Here is a 23,424-nt window from a genome sequence, read left to right as displayed (position 1 = left end):
CTTACATATCTATTTCTCATTGCATTTAAATGAGGAATTAACTTCCTTGACTTAAAGCCAAATCTTTTTAAGCTATGCCCGTTGAAGGAGAATGCCTAAGACGAAAAGGTGGAATTGATCTGCCAGTGGAAAAAAAAAGTCTCTGTTACCCCTATCATAACAAAACAGTTGGCATCTGCTTCAGGGACATTTTTGTCAGTAGGCACATGTGTGCTCAATATTTTGCAGTTGAGGGGAGCAGGTGCTGAATTTTCAACTTACTGGGGTCTAATCTTCCCTAAAAGCCTTTTGTTTCCTTTTGTCTTCATCACCTGAGAAGTCAGACTATTCGCAGAATGGCCCCTCTGGTTTCCTTAGTTAAAATTTGTGCTGCACTAGAAATAATGAGATTTTTGCCATTATCTTCAGGTAACAATTTCACATCTGCTACTCAATGGCCTGGTTTTAATGCCCCATATTTTAATGCAAAGCATTATGGAGATTTTAACTTCACTGGAGTGAAGAGATTTTGGTTGTACAGACCAGCTGGTCAATTTGTTAAAAATGTTAAATACTTTAATAACATGTACTTGAATAATTATTATATACAGTGGGAAGAAATAAAACATGGGAGGACCAGAGCCCATATGGAGGTACCCAGGAAGTACGTCCCAGTAAAAATGGTATTACCTGTGCTGAAAGCCTCTTAGGGAAATGAGGCTTCCTTCTAGGTACTTTCTTAAACTCCACACACTGATAGTGAAATATGAGGCTAAATGTGCCAAAGAAAAAAGGCAAACATGGTAAGATCACACTGAGGCATGTTTGAAATGAAACTTGTGAGGTACTACAGTCTTGGATACACCTGTAGCTCATCTAACTTAGTGGCTGTATTCAAACTGATATAATTAGTTCATGTTTTGATTATGATGAAAAGAGGGGCCTTCCAAAAGCTCTAGGTATGTGGCCACTCATCTGTGTTTTAAACCATTGCACTGTAATTGATACCTAAGCTAAGTAGGTAAAAGAAAAGACAGATAGCATCTATATAACAAATTTCACTGCTGTGGAGAGCTAAACCAGTTAAAACTAGATACGCTGGGTACTGAAACAGCCCTGGCGGGCTGACTTAAGGTGCTAGGGAAAAAAAAGAAAAAAAAGAAAAAAAAAGGCCAATTGAGAAAGTAGAAAGCAGTGGGAAAAAAACTTTAACTACCACAAGACTTAAATATAGAAGCTTTTATAGAAAAAGAGTTAAGAGGGAATAAAAGTAAAGAAAACAAAAAGAAAACAGAAAGGAAGAATTGTATATACAAGAAACAATAAAGAAAAATGAGGAACTTAAAAAACTTTGAAGCTGTCTGAAAGGAGCTGTTAGGCCTCTTAGTAAAATGTATGACAGGAAAGAGAAGAGAAGAGAAAGTTGGAAGTATGAAGAGTCCATATAGAATAACGAAAGATAACAAGGAGAATTCCAGAACCATATGAAAAGCACAAGAAAAGACATCAACATTTTAACTTATTTTCAGTGTCTGTTGCTGGAGGAGCCAAAGCTTAAAGGCAGGAAAACAGGAAAGCATTCCATTGAAATCAAATCTAAATCCAGACGTGAGCCTGGTTTTCAGCTTACAGCCCAGCTCTAAATCCCTTCAAAGTTTGCTTGTCACTTAATTGCACTACAAAATCTTGGCAGCATCCTCACATCACAATTTTAAGCTGTCAAAGTAAGTAAAAGTAGATATAAAACCCTCTAATGTCTGTCAAGTTTTAGAAACCATTTTCTAGCTGCAATTTTGTATTAAGCAATAAATTCATCGTGTCTGGTTGTAAGACCCAACTTGGCAAATTAATGCTCATCAAACTTACTTGGGCCTTACTTTATTAGGTGGTCTTACTGGGACAATAAAACCCACCTTTATTTATCATACCCAGAACTACAGTCTTTGATCTCAAGTTTCACATAATGTATTTTTTTTTTTTTTGAGCTGTTATACAAAGAAAGATAATTAAAACAACCAAAAATGCTCTCTGTTCACTCTTAGGTGGCAGGAAAGCTCTCAATTACATGCAGAGGCAGTGGCAAACTTTTTAACTGATGTATTCTCAAGTTGTTCAGGGGAGGTTTAGGTTGGATATTAGGAAAAAAATCTTCACTGAAAGGGTTGTGAGGCACTGATACAGGCTGCCCAGGGAGGTGATTGAGTCACCATTCCAGGAGTTATTCAAAAGATGCGTAGATATGGTGCCTGGGGACATGGTTTAGTGGTGGACTTGGCAGTGCTGGGTTAATGGTAGGATTTGATCTTTTCTGATTCTATGATTCTATGACATCTGGGGTATATGTAGCCAAGTGCATTGCTCTGCTAGTCTTTGTGACAAACTACTGTGATCAACGGGCCTTATGAAGAAATAGTAAGGTTGTCTACTGTGACAGCACGTGGAATCACAGAATCACAGAATCACAGAATTTCTAGGTTGGAAGAGACCTCAAGATCATCGAGTCCAACCTCTACCTAACGCTAACAGTCCCCACTAAACCATATCCCTAAGCTCTACATCTAAACATCTTTTAAAGACTTCCAGGGATGGTGACTCCACCACTTCCCTGGGCAGCCTGTTCCAGTGTCTAACAACCCTTTTGGTAAAGAAGTTCTTCCTAACATCTAACCTAAAACTCCCCTGGCGCAACTTAAGCCCATTCCCCCTCGTCCTGTCACCAGGCACGTGGGAGAACAGGCCAACCCCCACCTCACTACAGCCTCCTTTAAGGTATCTGTAGAGAGCAATAAGGTCACCCCTGAGCCTCCTTTTCTCCAGGCTGAACAAGCCCAGATCCCTCAGCCGCTCCTCGTAGGACTTGTTCTCCAGGCCCCTCACCAGCTTTGTCTCCCTTCTCTGCACCCGCTCAAGCACCTCGATGTCCTTCTTGTAGTGAGGGGCCCAAAACTGAACACAGTACTCGAGGTGCGGCCTCACCAGAGCCGAGTACAGGGGGACGATCACCTCCCTAGCCCTGCTGGTCACACTGTTTCTGATACAAGCCAGGATGCTGTTGGCCTTCTTGGCCACCCGAGCACACTGCTGGCTCATATTCAGCCGACTATCCACCATCACTCCCAGGTCCTTCTCTGCCTGGCAGCTCTCCAACCACTCATCTCCCAGTCTGTAGCTCTACTTGGGGTTATTGCGCCCCAGGTGCAGGACCTGGCACTTGGCCTTGTTAAACTTCATGCATGAATATTGTGGCCTGTGTCACCTTGTGGATGTGGTGCATGTATGTGTAGTGACTACACAATGACTCAAAGTTATTTTATCGTTGCATTGAAATTACGCAGCATAAACAATACCCTGATTCTTCACCATTCACTAAATAGGGAGAGAGTATGGGAGCAGGAGATTAAATAAGAAAAGGCTTTCTGTAGTTCTGATAAAAAATGGCATTGAGATTCAAGCTGTGATTACTATGGTAGATATCAATAAATCTGTGGTTTCAAACCAAAGTGTTTTTCAGTCATCACAGCAATTAATGAACATCATAGAGTTCTGTGGGTGCTTGGGCCTGGTTCAGGTTTTATGTGAATGCATATCACCAGCTCAGCTTTGATAATTTCAATGCCATTACCTCTGCGTTACAAGGCTGCTAAAATACCTGGTACTATTTAATCCACCTGTGCAACAAAACATTCAGTAATCTTAAAATCACCTGTTGGCTGAAAATGGAGGCTGAAGGCCTGTGAGACACTGAGCAGAGGCACAGGCCTGGACTTTAGAGTAAGGAGAGGGAACAGTTCAGTTAGGTTTTGTTTTTTAAGCCAAACTAATTTTAAAGGGTAGTTATTTGAGCCTGAAGAAGTTAGTCCTGAAAATAGGAATATATAAATAGATCTGTAAGTAATGTAATGTATATGTATAAAAATCTAGATATTATTGTTTTCATAGAAGTAACGGTTTTCTTCTCTATGTGCTTTTGAGCCTTTTGAGAAATAGTTATGGGCATTTACGTGAGTTTTGTGTTGCTATGGAGATGCTTGGAAGGGGTAAGGAAGAAGAAGGTCAGTTCTGTTTATTAAGAAAACACAAAAAGAGGTAAAAGGTAGGAAACACAATTATCCCTATTTTACAGCTGAGAAATTTCAGCACAACAGAGAAAAAGAGCCCAGCTGTTGTGGAAATCTATCAATCCTTTTAGGTTCACCTGTCATTTAGGCATCATTCTGCCTGCAGGGTATTTGCAGAACATCTACAAATCATCATCCTCCCATCACCCTCTGCCTTTTACCTGCTTCTGCATACAGATTCTCTCCTTCATCATAGCTGTCAAAACTCTCTTTTGCAAAAAGACCTCAGCATTGCCCTGCCACCCCCACTTCTGATATATATTACAAGGTCCAGCAAAAAGTAGCAGAAGTTGATACAGAAAGAAAAGAAGAGGCACTAGCTGCAGTAAGAAGTCATTTCTGGACCACTGAATGTCACAGTGTGGATGTAGGCCATTCATTCATAATGTGACACACAATAACTATACAGCCTGGGAAACTTCTTCCATGACTATTCTTTGTTATTTCAGAACTGACAGTGGAGGAAAAGGGAGACCAGATGTCTGTAGTCAGCCTAGATAGTAAGTTCTGCTTTCTTTAGGGGTCAATGGTGAGAGTTAGAAACACGTCCAAAACACTAGGAAGACATTAGAAATGAAAACAAGTTCCAGTTTAAATAGAAAAGCAATGTTTACATGTTAGTGACATGACTAAGCCTTCCTACACCTTCTCACTACTGCCACACATTCTTGATCTTCTTGCATTCTGCAGCTGATAAGTGCCAGAGTCTGGATTCAAGCTGATATTCAGGGTTAGTGGAAGCTGGCTGAGAGACATCAGCTAAGAGATGCGTTAGGAGAGAAGAGTAGAGGAGGGGGTGGCTAGCCCCATTACATGTGCTAGAAAACAAGTACTGCAAGTACCAACCCAGTCCTAGTTTGATACTCTTGGTAAGTCTTTCTTACAAAACTTGTGTTCATCTTATCTCTTAGGAGAAGGAGAATGGAATAGTGAAAAGGACTGTCCAGGAGGAGAGGCCAGATATCATCTGTATGGTTCAGACTGAGTCATGGGCTGAGACCAAAATAATATTTAGACACATTTTCACCTGAAACTTCAGCCATGTGAAGCTTTCTACATATTCAGTAAGGAATACATCTCAGAAAAAAAATGTCAGAAGATTCATCTGTGAAATCTAGAAAGCTGCATTTTGTAGAAGTTTTAATGCACAACACTAGTCAGTCCTTCACATTGCTTCCCATGGCTCATTAGGTGGCATATTTCAATAGTGTGTTGGTTTACCTCGTAGACCTCTCTCTTGTCTCTTTATACTCTTGTGGATAGAAGTCCACAGTAGTGTAATATTCACTCTTCCAAGTCTATCCCTTACCATTCTCAGAAGTCCCTCTTGCTTCCTTTCTAGCTATCAAAACTATCCATAGTCTTCCTCTCAGTCATAGTCTAAGGTGTCCTGCCAGTCACCCCTAACAGTGCATCCCTTAGCAGCCACTCCATGCTGATCTCACGTGGAAAAAATCCTGCACTTGTTATGTAATGTCTTTCACTGCTTACTAATCTACAAGCCAGGACAAGTCCTTTAAGAATCAATGCTTTCATCTGGAGTTCAAACCTCCTTTCTGCTTCAGGAATGCCAGATCTAATCTGTTCGGTTGGAGTAATTATAATTCAGGTATGTCCAAAAGTGAGTAGTGTGTAGACAGAAAAGAGGGATGTAATTGTCTTAGAAGGAGGTGAAACGTCATGATAGGCCTTGGACACAAATCCGAGATATCGGTGTTGTCAGAGCTGTGTGTGTGCTGAGCATGTGCAAATGCATACCTGAGAAACGCAAGAAGCTTTTGACATCTAAACATAGATGTCAATGTAATATAAATGCCAAATGATTGGCAGCAGTATGTAAATATATGGGGAAGGAGAAAAGAAAAGACTAACTAAGCTTAGATGCCAGCACAGCCTGATATGCTTAACAGGGCAGATGAATCCCAGCTTGAATGACTAAGTTATTTCCCAGTCAGTTGAAAAATCTGAAATGTGGCCAAGAACTCACTCTATCACCTGAATTCCAATTTCTCATCTTCTACAGCTGCAGTCTAAGCCTACTTCAAAGTCATCCTGTAGACAGTATAACCTCTTAAGCAGCCTACTGTAGCCAATAGCTCCTAACAAAAGCAAGTCCAGGGCTATTTACTTAAAACTGCTGCTTACATGGTTTTTACAGTATTGTCTTTGGAACAAGAAACAACTTCAACAACAGTAAGGTGTCTTGACTTAGTCGAATGAGAATTCTTTGCCTTGGAACTGGTATAGCTCTGTTGTCTGGGCTAGCACTGGGTCTCAGTTTGTGCTACGATAGGGAGGTTGGATGAAGTAGCTCAGGCGTGCAGCTGTGCAGCTTTAGAGCCTGAATTGGCTTGTTTGGGTGAAGTTTAGGCAGCAGGTGTGCATGACTGGCTACACCTGAATAAATAGTGAAGTGTCATTAAAAAAAAAAAAAAGAAAGAAAAAGCTGTAAGAGTTAAAAGAAGAAATCTTGAAGTCAGCTTTGACTCCTAATTCAAATCCTAATCTAATTTCTTCACTGAGCAGAGCAGATTCTTAATCCAAATGCTCCAAATTGCTGAAGTTAACTGTAGTAGTTGCAGTTTATATTCCTAGCTCTACAAATGCTTTGATGTAAAATTCAGTGGGGAAATTTGAGGATGTCTCCAGCCATTTGTAAAAAAAACTGTAGTATCTACTATTCCTTCTGGTTATTAGGAGATAGGGAAGGAAATGATAAAAAAGAGCGAGTAATGTCTTGAAAATACCTTTTAAGTTTTCTAGAATGTAAAAAACCCACAACAATGCTTGATTACATCTCACAGGAAATACATACAGCAGGCAGTTCATTGCTTCAGCTACATAGGGACTTTTCTAGCTTCTGGCAATCAAAGCATTTAACAGGAAATTCTGTCTGGTTACACTTTTTCTTGTTGAGATTGCATCTAGTATATAGTGACTGATCCAACATCAGTTTATGGACATCACTGGGACCTGTAATATGGATCAGCTGTTGGGACAGCTAATGCTGCAATCACTATAGCAGACAAAAGAAAATGCATGAATCTCAGCAGCATATGTGTATGCTTGCACACCTAGACAGGGCAAGCAGGCATAATGCAGCTCACAAAGGCAGAAAAGGGGGACACGGCTCATCTCAGAGAAACGTGATTTGATGCAGGAATAACCAGTTTAGCTGATTCTTTTTTCTTTAGTTTTAAGCAAAATTAAGGGCATCCTGGCTGTTATAAATATTTGATGCATGTTTGGAGCTTGTATAAAGTGTCAGTAGCTCTAAAGGAGCCATGAGAATTACATCAGTGTGGAAAGGAGTATGTGAGAACTCAAATGCTTTGTTTGTATAAATGGCAAAGTGGCTTAGATCAGTATGTGCTGTGGCTAAATAAAGCTGTGGCTTCTTTGGAAAGGCTTACTCAAGTTTAGCTCTGCAAAGGAGTGTTGTTTGAGCTGAATTTTGCTTTGTGAGAAAACAGGAAGACTGGACTTATAGCTCCAGATTAAAGCTTCGCTGCTTAACTTTTATATAGAATGATTAAAAATGTTCTGGTCTTGCCTTCCTTTGTTAGGTGATATACCCTGAATGAGTGGAGGGAAAATCTGAATGGGGTAGGAGTCTTCCTGCTAACTCTTGCTACCAAGGCCTGCTAAGGAGGACCAGGGCTCCGGAATGTCAGCAGGAATCGTGGGATGCTTTGCACAAGAAAGTTTGAGGTCCATACCTGCTGTTAATATTCAAAGGAAAAGAAAGTAGGGGCAGAAGTGTACTTCAGCTTCTGAGGTTGGAGGATCAAAGACGAAGAAACTGAAGTAAAATAAAAAAAAAAAACACATATAGTCATGGATACTTAAAGAAAAAAAAAAAGATCTTCTTCCATCCCCTCATCTTTGTTATCATTCATCTGTAACATAAAAGCAGAGGCCGCTAGTTAAAAGAAGCATCTCTGTAGAAGCAAGGGGAGTAAAAATAAAAGCTTTTTCTTTTCTATAGGAAAAAAGAATTTAAACTAGTTCTGATATTAGAATATATATCCAGGAAATAAATATTTTAGATGGCTATTTGCTGAGAGGGAAAAAAGACTCCTTTCTGGCGTTAGCACACTTAGGAGAACTTGAAAGGTTAAACAGACATAAATTCCTGAGAGGTAACAATATGGTATGGGGCTATAGGGAGTACATGCTAGAATATTCTCAGCAGTGTAGTTTTAGAGTATTTGCTGTGTTAACACTACCTTATACTATAAATCGATACATCTTTTGCTCTATTTTACCAGCTATTTCAGTTTGTGTTGTATACTTCCACTGAGTATTCCTATTGCATATTTTAATAAGACACATAATTCTGCCACAACAAAAGCAGATGCACTAAAGCTTGACTGATTGATGCTGCTTGTATATTTTAGACTGGCATTGGGAATAAGCCTGGATTTGCAATTTGGAGTAAATGAATATTGATATAAAAACTATTCATGTAACACAAAGGTTGTTCCTCTATATTATAATAGCATTTTCATTACTTGATTGGCTGGATTTGAGATGCCTGTTAACCCATCTAACTGTGAGGATAAGAGTAAGAATATTTTTATTTCTGAAAGTGGTAGGATGCAATGATTCTGAAAAATATAACAATCACATGTAAAACTATTCTTTGTAAGATAGTGTTTTGTAGAATTTATCTGTTTCTGCTTTGTGTCCTTTTAACATGATATTCAATGTTAGCTGCAAATTCAACTGGGCTATAGAAGATGGTAAGTTTCTTGAATATAAAAGTTTCATTTTCTTTTAGCCTCCATGAGAATGAGAAGGATGGATTCCATTTAATAACTTATAAGACCGTAGGATATCAAATTAGGGATCTCTTGAGGTGGGGAAAAGAGAAAGCTTGTGCATCCTTCAAAAACACCACTGGTATTTACCAATAAATTTCTTTGTGCATCAAGAATGCCAGAATTTCATTTGATATAAATGTCTGGAGCTCTCTTTCTTCTTTTTCCACCTGTTATATAAAAGGGAATTAAGAGCTTTTTTCTTCCCTAAACACTGAAATGTGTATGGGTCAGGAGGGACATAAGTCTTTCCTTTTTGATAGCAGCTGTCTGTGCTATCCTTTGCTGTCCTCTGCTCCCCTTTCTTGCTTGACCATGTCAGACCTTTCAGCAGATGAGTGCTGAATGAGCAAAATGACTAAATTATATATTACTCTACACTGTACTAGATCTCAAATAATTAGGAATAAAATTGACATGAGATTCAGATAGCACACTAATATTCTTTGAAAGCTACTGGTTCACATACTAAAAGTCAATGCTAACACTGGTGTGCCCTTAGAGTGAGCAGTGACAAGCCTGTGAAGAAAAAGAGGTTGATTAGGTATTCCTGAATAATGTCCTAGTTCAGCTGATCTGAATAAGGCTGGATTCAGTTTTAGCAATTCTTCATCAAAAGCAAGGTATCTATAGGAATATCAATGAAATGAATCAAATTGGTTTTGCCTCTCCCCTCTCAATTAGAAATTCCTTAATAATTTTCAGGAGAAGTATTGTATTGTTTGAAAACCAAACCAGCAACAAAAACAAAAAGAAAAGTTGCATGAGATCAGACTTGGATGGGACACGTGTCTTTGATGCCTCTATAGACAATATATTTTCCCACCAGGTACTCAGTGCATATTAATGGACCCCCAAAACATGGCATGTTCCCCAGCTCCATATTTAAACAGTTAAAGAAGGTGAGCTTTTTGGAAAATTTTATCATTTTTAATCTTTCAAGGTAAAAGTTTAAAGTTTATCTGCAAGTTAAGTTTTTTCTTATGGAGTCGGAGGGAGAGCAAGAAAGGCTCATTAGCCTTACCAGATGCTTGCTTTAAAACAAATAAATAAATAAAAAAAAGAAAGTTATGATATTTGAGGAAATCAAAGTCCATTTCTGGCACCTGAAATTGAAGACGTGGGAGACTGAATGCTAATGATCCTGACCATAATGTGCCAGAAGGTGACACATCTTAGCTTGTCTCTTAACATTGTCTCTGCCATGGTTGATAAGAAAAATGCAACTCCTAAACCAAGTATTAAAATGAAAGCCTCATACTTTGATTTTTACAAACTCTTTGCAAGTTATGTTAAAAGGTGGAAATACTGGATAACCAGAAGTATCACGCTTGTCTGGTCCCTTGATAGAAATTAACTTCCACTAAAAAAAAAGGAATCTGCTTGTAAAATTCCCTGAAGTATGATATAGCATCAAATACATGCTCACCTAGTAAATTATTTTTATTGGAGAGGAACAATCATTGGTAACTTCATGAATTTTAATGGGACAATTACACACTGATCAATAATGTTACATTTAATGATTTCTCTTTCACCAACACTTCAGAGTTGTCAGTTGACCTTTAATGGAGATTCAGTGATGCAAAACAGCTCTTTAGTAGAATCCAGTGTAATAAGTCTGGGTCTTCTAAAAGCTCAAATGACATCTTCAAGTTCAGCTAATGAAAAGTGATCCTGTATTCTCTAGCATCATGAAAATATCAGAAGAGATAATTATCTTTTCCTCCAAAAACACTAGCTGTTGCCTCTGATTGGCAGATTCCAATCAGTATTGACCTTATTAATTATCCTCAGGTTTTCTTGCTGCTAAACTGAGCCAAAAAAACATTTGAAACTTCAACAATGTCCTTGATTGTCATGGTAGGGATAATAGACCTGAAAGTTAGATGCTATCAAGATAGAGATTTACAAACTTGATTTTTCACAATGAAGTGAGGATGTTAATGTGAACACTGATAAGTGTAGGGGTGAGGATGTGGGTTGCATCATAATTTTGTTTATCACATTTATCCTACAAGGTTAATGTTACCTACCCAAGTTCTAGGCCAAGTTACAGATGCTTTATGTCACATTACAAGGAGCATTAAGTTGCAGAATTAATATCCTCAGTACAGGATATCCCCCACATGCAGTGTGGGCCCTATGTAGTTATGTGCTGGAGTGGCCACCAGTTCACTTCTCAATTCATATTAATAGAGAGTGAAGCTGAATTTTGGAGCTCAAGTTTCTGTAACTGAGCTTAAACATAGCTTGCCTTGCTTATTAATGATCCACCTCAGAGTGGACTGGAACTGCATGAACACTAGGGTAGTTTTGTGTTGTGTTGTCTTCTTCTTCTTGCCTTTGGCTTTATGACTCAAGGTACAAAGTAGGTCAGAAACACTGACTGTCTCTCACTGACAGGCAGCAGTTCTTGCTCTGAAAACTTAAGATGTCTGCAGAAGTTGTTAGCAGCTTTGTAGAGATCTTCAGAAACCATTTCCAGACTTTATGACAGGTTTCCAATATTGAAACTGAGTGAGTGACAGATACAAGTCAGGCTGTAGTGTTCTGAACTGTATTTGAACTTTTAAATGATTTTCTCTGTCTTTCTAGGGATGTTAACAAAGACTTTGATACCTTGCAAAAAATGGCTTAGAGAGATGAAAGAGATTACTATACTCTTAGGTTGGGGCAATATTTAACCTATCTATTCTACATTTAACCACAAAATATACATTAGAAAGTAGAAATTGATCTGTAGAGGAAACAGTTGGTGCTGGTATCCATGCAGACTATGCTACTCTGGACTAGCTCCCATCTGGACCTGTGGACTGAGCATCCACAGCAGTAACAGTTCTTTAGGCACTTTCCTTGGCTTCACCTTTGGTTTAGCTTCATCTAGGAGTCCAGTTGGAGAGGATTTTGTGATGCCACGACTATGGCAAGTTGGAGACCACTGGGAGAATTGCTTCAGAACTACTGATCCAAACTAAAAAGCTACTGTAGATGCACCCAGGCAGTTCTAACACAGTCCCCTCCCTCTAACTCAAGCTCCCATGCACAGGTATTTGACCTCCAGAGGAGCAAGTAAACCCCATTATTATTTCCTATTATAATTTGCTCTCTTAAATATTTGCTACCTACAGCTGTTAATTCCTTGCTGGTGGTAAAAAAATACGTGAAACATTTGAGTTTAGCACATTTTTGAAGGCTTAAGTCAGTTATACTGATAGCAAACAGTGGATTTGAATTCACAAATAAGCATTCATGAATAAGCAAAGAGTTTAATGAGATTTGAAAGACTTTCAGTGCGATATGAGATGGCAAGCATTCATTAAGATGTGCAATTTTTAGGCCTATTATCAATACAAATACATATAATTATACGAACAAAGTGACATTACAAAAAATTGACAAAATAGATGGTGCCCCAAAAATGTACAGTTAGAGCCAAGAAAGCACAGTGCTAGACACTGCTTAAATGAAACTAACACGCCACCATGAGCCTACAGTCCCATCAGCCACAGACATTTGTGTTCATCTGTAAAATGCAGAGGGCTTTGACAGCATTCCCAGAATGAAGCAGAGCTACGATGACTTTGTAGTAATAATAATTTAGCACTTACAATGAGACTTTCATAATGCACTCTCCACGTCAGAACAGGATTAACGTGCATCTGAGTTCATATACAAAATAGGTAGAAAAATATCTATCTGTGAAAAAAACTCATATGCAAAAATGCTCTAATTACATCCTGACTGATGATACTATATGGATAGCAGTATAGCAATATAGCTTTGTCTTACTTAAAAAAAAAAAAAAAAGTCTTCACCTAAATCTCTAGGCATGTGGTAGGTTGATGTAAAAAGAATCAGGAATACCCCAGTGAGATTCTAAGCACCAATCAGTAGAGCCTACATCAGTATATAAATTAGCAGCTTTTCAGTGGCATCAGTAAAGTTAGGCCAACACAGCTCGGCTAGAGAGTTACAGTGGTTTTGCATGGAAACCACAGAATCTTACACTAGTTGGTCTCCTCTTGGATCTGAAGGAAGAACTTTCTTTTGGCTGGGTCATGGTTAGTGACTCAAGCCAGCTTAGAAAAACAGCCTAGATTTCAATAACTGCTAAACTTCAGAGGAACTTGGTATTTCCTACAATACCCTACAGTACATCATTGCAGGTTGCAGGGCTGGTAATGAAGTGGATCTTTCAATTAGTCAAGCAATTGTTAATGTAGTAAAAGGGGAAAGAAACTGATTACCATAACACCAAAGCCATAAGTGGTGCTGTATCAGAAGAGGAGGAACATCAGGTGCAGATTACTCAACATAATTTCTTTCAAGATCCTACTTAGCAAAGAGTCATGTGTTCTTACATTTCTGTTGGCTTGGGGAAAAAAATGATGTTGTGCAAACCTTTACTGGATCTGTGCGTGTGAATAAAATTGGCTTACTTGGATTTATTCTTTCCTGGTGTTTCTAATGCTAACTCCCATCCCACTAACAGAGCTGGCTTTGATCTTTGGAGACACATTACTCAATTATATCAGAAATTCCTCAAAGCTGTGAAGCTAATCCCTGCCAGAGAACAGTGGGTTGTAATCGTCATTGTCCTTCAGGAAGTATTAGTGCCAGCGTTTCAGTTTTTCTGTTATTGTTTATCATTAAAATAAAACCCACCCATTTACAGACAGACTGGTTACAAATCCTGTGGCTTGGCCTGCCCTCCAAAGTGTTTTCTGACATTGCCATATGACTGAATGCCAGGGGAAGTGATTATGCCTCTAAAATCCCCTCCTATTATATTTTGACTGTTGTGAAGGAAAGGATTTGTGAACTATCAGAATGTTGCTGGTGGAAACAGCCTCCTTCTAGTCTGTTATTCATTTAGACACAGTTCAAATAATTTCATCTTGGGCCTGTGGTTATGTGTTTCTTGGGTGATGTGGGTTTTAGAACAAGTTTATCTAATTTTTAATTAAATTGAATTCTTTCAGGATAAATTCCCTTTCCATTTAATATTGTGGAAAAGAAAATTTGCATCCATTCTTTAACTACAAAAAATTCCCCCTCCCAAAAAAAGAAAACACACCACAAACCCACGCCTAGAACAGACATGCTGGGTCACCCCAGCTTCCCAGTCTTTCCAGGCCTTCTTCTGACCCTGGACAGAGACTTATTTGATTACAATGACTATAGCAAGATTAATTAAGAAGGCAGCATATCACTCACTTTGAAAAACCTGACTTGGATGGGCTCAGAAAAGCTGTCATGGACCTTATAAAAACAATATGGGGAAGCTAAGAATGGGAGGTTAACAGACTATCTGGGGATGTACCAAAGTCTGCTAAGATCTGGATTTTCAACTAGAGGTGTCCCAGGGGAACGAAGCTCTACAGCTTTCATTGTGTGTATGGTTTTCTGTGTTTTTTTTTTTTTTTTTTTATTTATTTATTTATTTATTTTTGCCTGGTCTATATGAAGATTTCGCTGTATTGAGTAGGTAGCTCCTGCCAGGTACCCATCACTAAATTACTTCATTTACATGTATGTGTAAGGCATAATTAAAAACTTGACATTTTTTTTTCCTTCTACATTATCCACAACAGTAATCAAGCTGCTAAAAATGAGGGCTAGAAGGTACTGCTACTGTGTGGGAGGCATGTGCTCAGTTTTCAGATATAGAGTGCTCTACAGCAGGAAAAAGAACCTGGCAGTTCCCCAACCAGACGAGCAGTCATTTCCATACTATCTGACTGGTTCACTGTTTAGTCTCTTACAGGAGGTAGAAAAGCCTCAGGGAGAACAATCATGAGGAAACCATGTGCACTGCTGCCACTACTAAGATTTTTTTTATTATTATTATTTTTATTATTATTATTTTTTAATGAGGCAGGTAGTGAACTCAGTGAAGATTCACAGCTGTGTGATTTTTTTTTTTTTTTTGGTAGTTCAGCATCCACTATACTATTATTTCTAAGGGCCTACATCTACAACTCATCTCATTGTCAGTTGGACTCCTCCAGAGAAAAATGGATATACTTAAACAGGTCTTGAAATCACAGAATTCTTCTGAAATTGTCTTCAAAGTATGTTCCTCTGCAAATAGGGCAGGAGTGACAGCAGACTCTTAATAGCTACAGCACTCACTCATGGCTGTAGGTACCTACTTTCCTTAAGGACTTCCCAGTCAGCTGGCCACTGTCAGCTCTTAGCATCTTTGCAGCTGTGCTAATTTGTGTTAGGTTTCAATATTTACTGTCTCTGAGTGAGAAATAGAAAGCACATGACTTTCCCTGCAAAGAGGTACTTGCATGGGATGTAAAACTCTATGCTCTGAGGTTGTGTATACATTTTGTATTCTATACTTGCTAGACAAAGATACAGCGTGTAATTAGTCCTTGATATAGACTCAGGACTTGGGCTTTCCTCAAAATTTTTAAAGCACTGGGGTAAAATTTATATTTTCTGGAACAAAATACTTTCCAGAATTTGAAATCACTTCTTCAATAAAAGTCCTGCTCTAAGAGAAAAATGGAAGAATAGTTTCCTGTGTCTCTCTTGGTTCCCAAATCTCTGCAGTTCAAAGCAGCTAGATGAAAGCCTGGGAAGGGAAAGGTAGGATTGAATCTCATTAGCTCAAGAGAACACCATATCTGGAAGTTTTTATAAGGGGTGCTGTAAACAGTACTTCTAGGCTCTACCATAACTTTTGGATGTCTATTCTAGTTTTCAAACTCCCTAATTTGAGACCTGTGATTCAGTCCAACTCAAAATTTATTACATTTTTCACAAATGTTGGGGTTGTGTATCATTATATGTATCAGAACATAAGGGCTTAAGGAATTAAAGAAGGAGATAGATTATATAAAAAAAAATGTTTACAAGGCAGGAACAGTGAGTATTTCTTGAGAAACTGATGATTTGTATGTGCATTATTTGTATTTTCTTGATTTTGATCTTCCTCAAATATTGTATTATGCATTTTATGCCTTTGAGTGTAGGGTGCTGGGAACAGCTGTGTGTATGTATATGAATATGAGTTCAAATGAAAATCATACTCTGTAGAAACCAGAATGGTAAAAATTTATGAAACATCCAGTCTAATTCTGAGTGGATGACTGCACAACAAAAGTTCACAAGGGCAGAAGACAAAAGTACAGGCTGTTTAGATACACATAAAGAGGCAAACTTGTGACAATACCAAGAAAGATACCTGTATTGGATAGAATACTTTTTGGTTTTGCTATATGTAATTGACATTTTCATTGCTTTTTAGATCTGAAAAAAAAAGACGTCTGAGCCTTGAAACTGTACTGTAAGTAGCACAAACCATTTGTTACCCTTTTCTAAAGAAATTGTTTGGAAATAACTAGTAACAAAAATAAGTTTCATGTGTTCATTTTTGGAGTTAAAATGCTGTTCTTTACTGTGGAGATGTTTTGCCCCCATGATAATTTCACTGGTCAGACAATTTCTCCCACTGATAGTTGCAATTGTTATGGTAATAACACTTATCACAGTGCTGCCAAAGCTGTGGCTGTAGAAGCATTTCATAGGAAATGACATGAGGGAGGCTTTTGTTTGGGCTTTGGTCTGTAAAACTCATAAGGCTCGTAAATCAGAAGTGCAGTGTTCTTTTCACGCTATTGCTGAAGGAACAGTGACCCAGTGAAATTCAAGAACCTCTCCAAGGGGAACAGTTGCCCTTTTAATTTCTTACACATGTTAATTCATGCTTAAAAAACCCTCACACATTTTGAATTGAAATGCAAGCAAGAATGAAAATAGCTTCCTAGCTACCTATTGACATTCAGTGACTACACAATCCAAACACAATTCATTTTTGGGGACAAGTACTAGTTCCTGTAAAATCATGAGGGATATGGACAGCCCTAGGGCTGTCATTAAGCCGATCACATTAATGAATTACAGTGATACTTAATGTATGTGCTAAGGACATCTTCAAAATACCTGTTCAGATGCACAGCATGATGTTGAGGTGAAGAACAAGAAGAATATAGCAGTCTGGTGATCGTCTGTACTGTGAACAACGCCTCCAATGTTTCAATGTCTCCGGTTTTATTTTGGATTAGTAAAAAAAACTCCTGAGAAAGGCAAAAGAAGGACCAAGAAAGAGGAATACAAGGCAAAGACTAGCCTTGACTAGTACATGTGTGAGAACATCTGATTAGGGGCTTGGGTTTAATTATAAATCAGGTTGAGTAGGTTATAGGGCTCTTACCTATATGTGAATGCCTTCCTAATTAGAATCTTATGTATGCATATGTAAAAGATGTTTCTAGCTATATTTTTTTTCCCTGAAAAAAAGGATGTTGTGGTTTAGGAAACTAATCCTAAGAGACAATTCAGGCTTGAATATCATGAACAGATTTAATTACTTTATTACGTCTGGATGATGGAGTCACTTCTTTGGAATTGCTTCTTCCCAATGGTGGTTTGCAAGTCAGCTTGCTGAATGCTTTGAATACTGCTGGTGGATGCCAAATTTCCTAGATGTTTAAAAATAGAATATGGCAGTACTGATGCCTCTTTAAAGATTTATTTCTATATGCTCCTGAGAAGTGGTGTTTTTCCAGGTTAACTAAAATCTAATTATAAACATAATTAAAAGAAGTACAGGCTTCTGCCTGTACTTCTATTTTTTCTTTCAAATGTACATTATTTCTTATGAATACCACTTAAAGTTTTTCCTCTATGTTTATTTTTAAAATTGACTTCAAGTTTTCCACTGAAGCCACAGTTAAATGCATGTCTCAATATCACACATTAAGCAAACAATTTACTACAAACAATGAGTTAATGACTCATTTTGCAATTTGAATGACTTCTCAGTTTCTGAACAATTCCTGGCTCTATCCCATACCTATAAATGTTTTTTAACTGATCTGGCTTGGAACTTTTCAGTTATAGTCTTTTACTTTTTCATTGCGGGGGAGGCAGGCAAGGTGAGGGAACAAATTACATTGGTGCTTTTTCCTGGAAATGTACTATCTGCAGAGATTAAGGGACTGTAATTTATTTGCACTTTCAGCCATTTCTTTCCTTGTCTGCTAGATACTTTCCTGACTGATAAAGAAACTCTTGCCAACTAATCTAATTCAATATAAACACATGGAGAAATTCAAGGATATCTAAGACTTTCTCTGACCAGTCAAGAAACTTGGGGGTAGGAGGATTTACTGATAAAAAGAGAAAACACTTGATCCATAAATACAAAAAAGAAAAACAACAACAACAAAAAGAACAAAAAAAAAATCAGCAACACGGAATATAATTTTGAGTTTCTTGCAGTGAGAAAAGAATCTGGGGCATGTTATTATGACTGTTCGGATTTTCTGTTTCTGTTTTTTGATTACTCTTCCTTCTGAAAGTTTAATGGTTTTCTGTATGCTGTAGCCTTCCTATAGCTGAGAGACCACCTTTCCGTGTCAGAAGTCACATCCCTGAGTAAGATTTTCTCATACAGAGATCTGCTGGTTTATTGCTTTTTATTCACTTAGTGCATGTAATTTGCTCATGACAAGGAAGATGTCTTCAAATAAAAGTTTCTTCAGCTGCAGCATATTTTGTTTGGCACAACTAAAGACTATTGTAATAGTATTGTGGTATTTTACCATTACGCTATCATTTCAATCTGAACAGAGCCCAGTTTGGAGATGTTACAACTGTATTTCACTACTGCTAATGCTTCTCTATGTTTCTGGAATTAAGAAGGTTTTTAGGGCAATGAGGAGGATGCTGTTTCCAAGTAGGAAATCTGAAATGATTTAGTCCTTCTGGTGGTCTTCTATACAGGATAAAGCATTGAATGATGGTGACCAATTTATTTCCTGATGTGCTTAGACTGAAATATCTATATGGCAGTACATCATATTTTGTCTGCTTGATCTAACAATTACTGATTCACAGTCATCTAAAACTAAACATATACAGATACTTTTTATGACACCAGAATTAAGTCTTTGCTTTCTTGTTCACTGTACAGTGTCTTTTTTTTTTTTTTTTTTTTTTTTTATTGTCTCCCAATGTTCTTTCTTCACCTAAACTTATTCTAAAATCCGTAACATTTCTGTAATGTGATAAGAAGTTTGGATTATTATTGTCTTGATATTATCCTCCTGTAAAGATTATAGGGCAGCAAAAAAAATATCAACAGAGTAGACAGAAATCCTAAAATCTATACTATGATCATTTGTTTTCTTGGAAGGAAGTACAAGACCTATTAGGCCGTTTTACTAAATTGATGAGAAAACCAAAGGTTAGATTTGAAAGAGAAATTGCACAAGATATTAAAAAGATACAGCCTTTTGAATCAGAAAGAAACAATAAGTCAGTGAAGTAGAAAATAGAATTTCTAAAAATGAAAAGCAAAAAAATATTAACACCAGAGGGACATGTAACTAAAAGTGAAATTAATTCTAGGGAAGATGCCAATAATACATACAACCTCATGAGAAGAATAAGCAATTCTGTAGAACATAATAATTCCCTAGAACAAGTGACCAATAAATTGGGAAAAAGTGTAAGGCTGATAAGTCTAGGAACAGGTGAGAGATAGCCAGGAAACCTTAAGAAAATTGCACATCTAAAAGAATCATTCATATTTGAAATGCATAGGATCTAGGGGAGGTGGAAACAGGCAATGGACAAACTGTCTTAGTGCTGTAAGTATTGCTGAGCACTTAGGGAAGATTAAAAATGTCAGGATGGATTATTTTCTTGTAAGGAAAAACATGAATCGAATGAGAACCTATTATTTTAGAGCTCACTCTTTCTATGAATCTGAGTTCCAACTTCAGGATTTCTGCTGATGTTCTCTGGATTTTGCATCCATATGGTGGTGATACCTGGAAAATGGACCAGATGATTAAATTAAGCTGTGGTGCTCATGTCTAATCTTACACCACAAACATTTTGTGATGTGTAAGGCTTTCTATCTGGGAGTATTTACAAAACTATCAATAGCTATAAATACCAAATTCACAATGCATCAAATAATACTGACCAACTTGTCATATCTTGTGTATCTTACTCATCAAGTGTAAACCTCAACTGTTCTAATAATGCACAGCTTTGCATCCTCCCTCTCTGCCCACCCTCCACCTGTGGTTAAATGAACCTATTCTAAAGGAACACATGGAGACTTCAGGGTATGATACCCGGGTACTTTGTTGATGCGCTTCATCCCATTATGCTAAAAATTATTTTATACTAAAAGGATTTTTCCTACTGAATGAAAAGTGGAGCTGTGTTCAGCAAAATATACCTTGTTGAAGTTCTGCTCCCTCATATTACAACCAAAAGGAATGGGAGCAGGAACTGTCTTGCACTTTACAAAACAGGGTCTTATTGTCCAATAACTTCCTAGTTGAATTGCTATCTAGTTGCTTTCGTATATCAGATTTGACGGGATCGGACATTTAGGTCTTCATATGGTGCCAGAATATTTGGTTCTGTGGATTAAAATAGATGGTGTAAGAATTCCTTGCATGACAATAGCATTTGCAGTTTATGTTTAATTAACCAGGTATAGATCCATAAAACAAGCAATACATGACATGCCTTTAAGTTTTGTTAATACAGGCCTTTAAAGAAAAAAAACTTTCATAACCTGCCAGCACTTTTCTGTCACAAATATTCACGTCTCCATCTTATGTGACTTACAGAATATTATCTCTGCTGATTATTATGTCAACATGATGAGCAGACTTTTAATTATCTAAAATTAGTCTGAATTAAACATATTCTAAAATTTGCATCAGCGTGTCAGAGGGGAAACTTTGGAGATGGAATGAAAGAATACATCTGTACAAATCAAATTCAGAACTACCAAAGGCAGTAAAAAGTTCATTCCACATGAGTAATGAATGAGCTGCTGTGTTTTTGCTATACTGCTGTATTATCCAGTATTAAACAAGCAGAGACTAGATGCAAAACAAATAATTTCAGGGTATATTAAAAGCATTTGGGAATATTCTGATGTTTAAAAGAGAGACAGTGCATTTCAACTATACTGATTTGTTCAACTTATTGTCACAGTGTCACAACTGATTCTTGTCTAATGTCATTTCCATTTCAAAATTTCTTTTATTTATTTAAAGTGTCTAGACCCTTCTGCCTGGAAACAATTCACAATTATTTCCACACATGTCCTGCATGTAGAACAACAAGTGGAGTTTCCATTTTCATTATGTTACTTAATTTTGTCTTAATTCTCCACAGCATGCTGTTCTACACTCCCTAGAAAATTGTTTATAAAAATTCTGGAATGTTTTAGTTAATACCACAATTTTTGAATTGTATTTTAATAAAAATGAGGGTTTAACAATTCCAGTAATTTGCTTTCTGAATTCTGAAATGTTTAGTACATATATTAGGATATCAGGTCCTGTTATGCCTTTCTAAGAAGTCTTCTGAAAGTAGGATATTTGTCAGCTACAACTTATAGATATTAGACTAAGATTGTCCTGCTGTAGTGATTAATTAAAATTTTACTATTCCTTTCTTTCTCTTGCTCTCTCCCTGTTGAATTCTTAACTTTCAGGTGTGTAAATCTATGTCATTACTAGGCTCCTTGGCAGATTTATGGGGCTGCTTTTGTTTGATTTTTAATAAAATATGTTTATAGAAAAATTGTAAAAAAGCAATAATAAAGTGTTTAATTATAAACTTATAGAGCATTGAAATATAAAAAATAAAGACTCTATGACCAGAGCAAGACAGAGAAGCACCCAGATAAAAGAAACACTGATCAAAAAAATAGTATGTTATAGATACAAAACCTTGACTGTATTTGAAAATTTTACATGGAATTATTTGAAACCCACACTATTTTAGCCCTTATAGTTTCATAGCTTTTCCATTCAGACACAGATTGCATGGAACATCTGCTGTCTTCAGTGGAAACTGTAGGCATGAATATCAGAACAAACATTTTCCCTTGTCATAGTGAGAAGTGAGGGTATTAATCTTTTTGAAATATAATACTTCTATTGAGAAGCAGAATACTAATCTATTATGTTTCCCATAATTTATATCTGCAAACAACTCATATATGAAATGTTCTTTTTGGAATATCATCCTAAAATACATTCCTTTCCCCTAGTCTTTCCTTAAAGCAAATTGCAGTAATTCTACTGCTATGTCCCAGCTTTTTAAAACGATCAAGTTAGGCAAAATTTCCTTAGCTCATTATTGCTGAAGAAGCAAAAATATTTGTTGCAATGAAAGTAGTAATTGAAATATCTGTTTCTTTCTCTTATTTCTAACACAGTTTTCCCAAAAACGATGTAGAAGAACAATATTAGAGTAGAATTAAAGTAGGATTTCTGATTCTTTCACTGTATTTAAGAACAAAAAGGTGTTTTTTTGTTTGTTTGTTTGTTTGTTTTGTTTTGTTTTGTTTTTTTTTCCTTCTCACTGGAAGGATCTTTCTAGCACATTACACATCCAGAGGTGACCGTAAAAAGAATAGAAGGAAAAAAAATTGTGCTTTCCTCTGTCTGCCTTTTGTCTTCTTCCTAGATAGTCTCTGCCTCCAAAAGTTTTCATCTCATTGGATTTTTAGAATATGTTGTAGTTTGTCTACTGCTTAGCATTATTTCTGGTCTTCCCTAGAATCCATGCAATCTATTCTCCACTCTCTAATAAGCTGTAACATCTGTAACAGAGCAGATGACATTGTAGTAGACATTACCTAACCCCAAATTGGAGGGACAGATAGGTGTATCCTCTTGGTATCTGCTGTCCTGAATCTTTCATTGATACCAGGAGTAAAATTTTCTCAGTTTTATTCTTCACTTAAAAAATGTCTATTACCATTCTCTTGAGTCACTAAGAGTTAGTAAGTAAAGTAAGCTCCATTTCAACACTCTTTCCCTCTCTGTGCTTGTTTGCAAAATCTTATTTCTGCAAATACTAAGTGAAAGATATTAGTTATTTGAACAGTTTTTCAACAACTGTTCCAAGTGCGGTATTACTCTGGTTTGTAACGCTCCTCTCCAACCTGAGTCTTAGAATGATGAAATAACCCTTGCCTTCTGAAGGTGCAAATCTCTCTTGAGATATGACTTTTGTGACTGCTCCTTACCCCAGTACTTTCTTTCATAGCTGCGTACCACATAATCTAACAAGTGTCATTTTTATATATTTTTCCAATGTGTACTGAAAATGCTCAGTCAGAGGCAGAGTGGCTATGATATATGGGAGCAAAGGAGCCCTGAGGTCTTAGAATCATTTAAAAAGTGCAGATGGAGACGCAATGGCAAGTACAGGTCTTTTTTTCTTTGTATTTATGGTAGTTGATGAGACAACAATTTTGCAGCTACAGCAGGCTCATGTTGGTATAATGCTTGTTCAAAAGGTAAAAATAAGAGATTATTCTTCCCTCTGGCAAAAATGCTTGACTCATTAAAGGAGTATAACATCGTGACATTAAGAACAGTCTGATGTTTATACAGAAAAACAAACTGAAGGTCACTTAGTCTTTCTCT

At 37.2% G+C, this 23,424-nt stretch overlaps 1 long non-coding RNA gene across 1 annotated transcript in view; it reads left to right on the top strand.

Moving 5' to 3' along the window:
- LOC311435765 overlaps positions 1 to 23,424 on the top strand; it is a 238,685-nt gene that overhangs the window by 195,217 nt on the left and 20,044 nt on the right. The window contains exon 4 of the long non-coding RNA XR_014692391.1: positions 16,188 to 16,226. This is a non-coding gene — a long non-coding RNA (uncharacterized lncRNA). The remainder of the gene's footprint in view (positions 1 to 16,187; positions 16,227 to 23,424) is intronic.

Source organism: Aythya ferina, assembly GCF_964211825.1.
Source record: "Aythya ferina genome assembly, chromosome: 4".
Lineage (NCBI taxonomy): Eukaryota > Metazoa > Chordata > Aves > Anseriformes > Anatidae > Aythya > Aythya ferina.
Note: the sequence above shows the minus strand (reverse complement) of the source record. Positions and strands in the feature narration are given on the sequence as shown.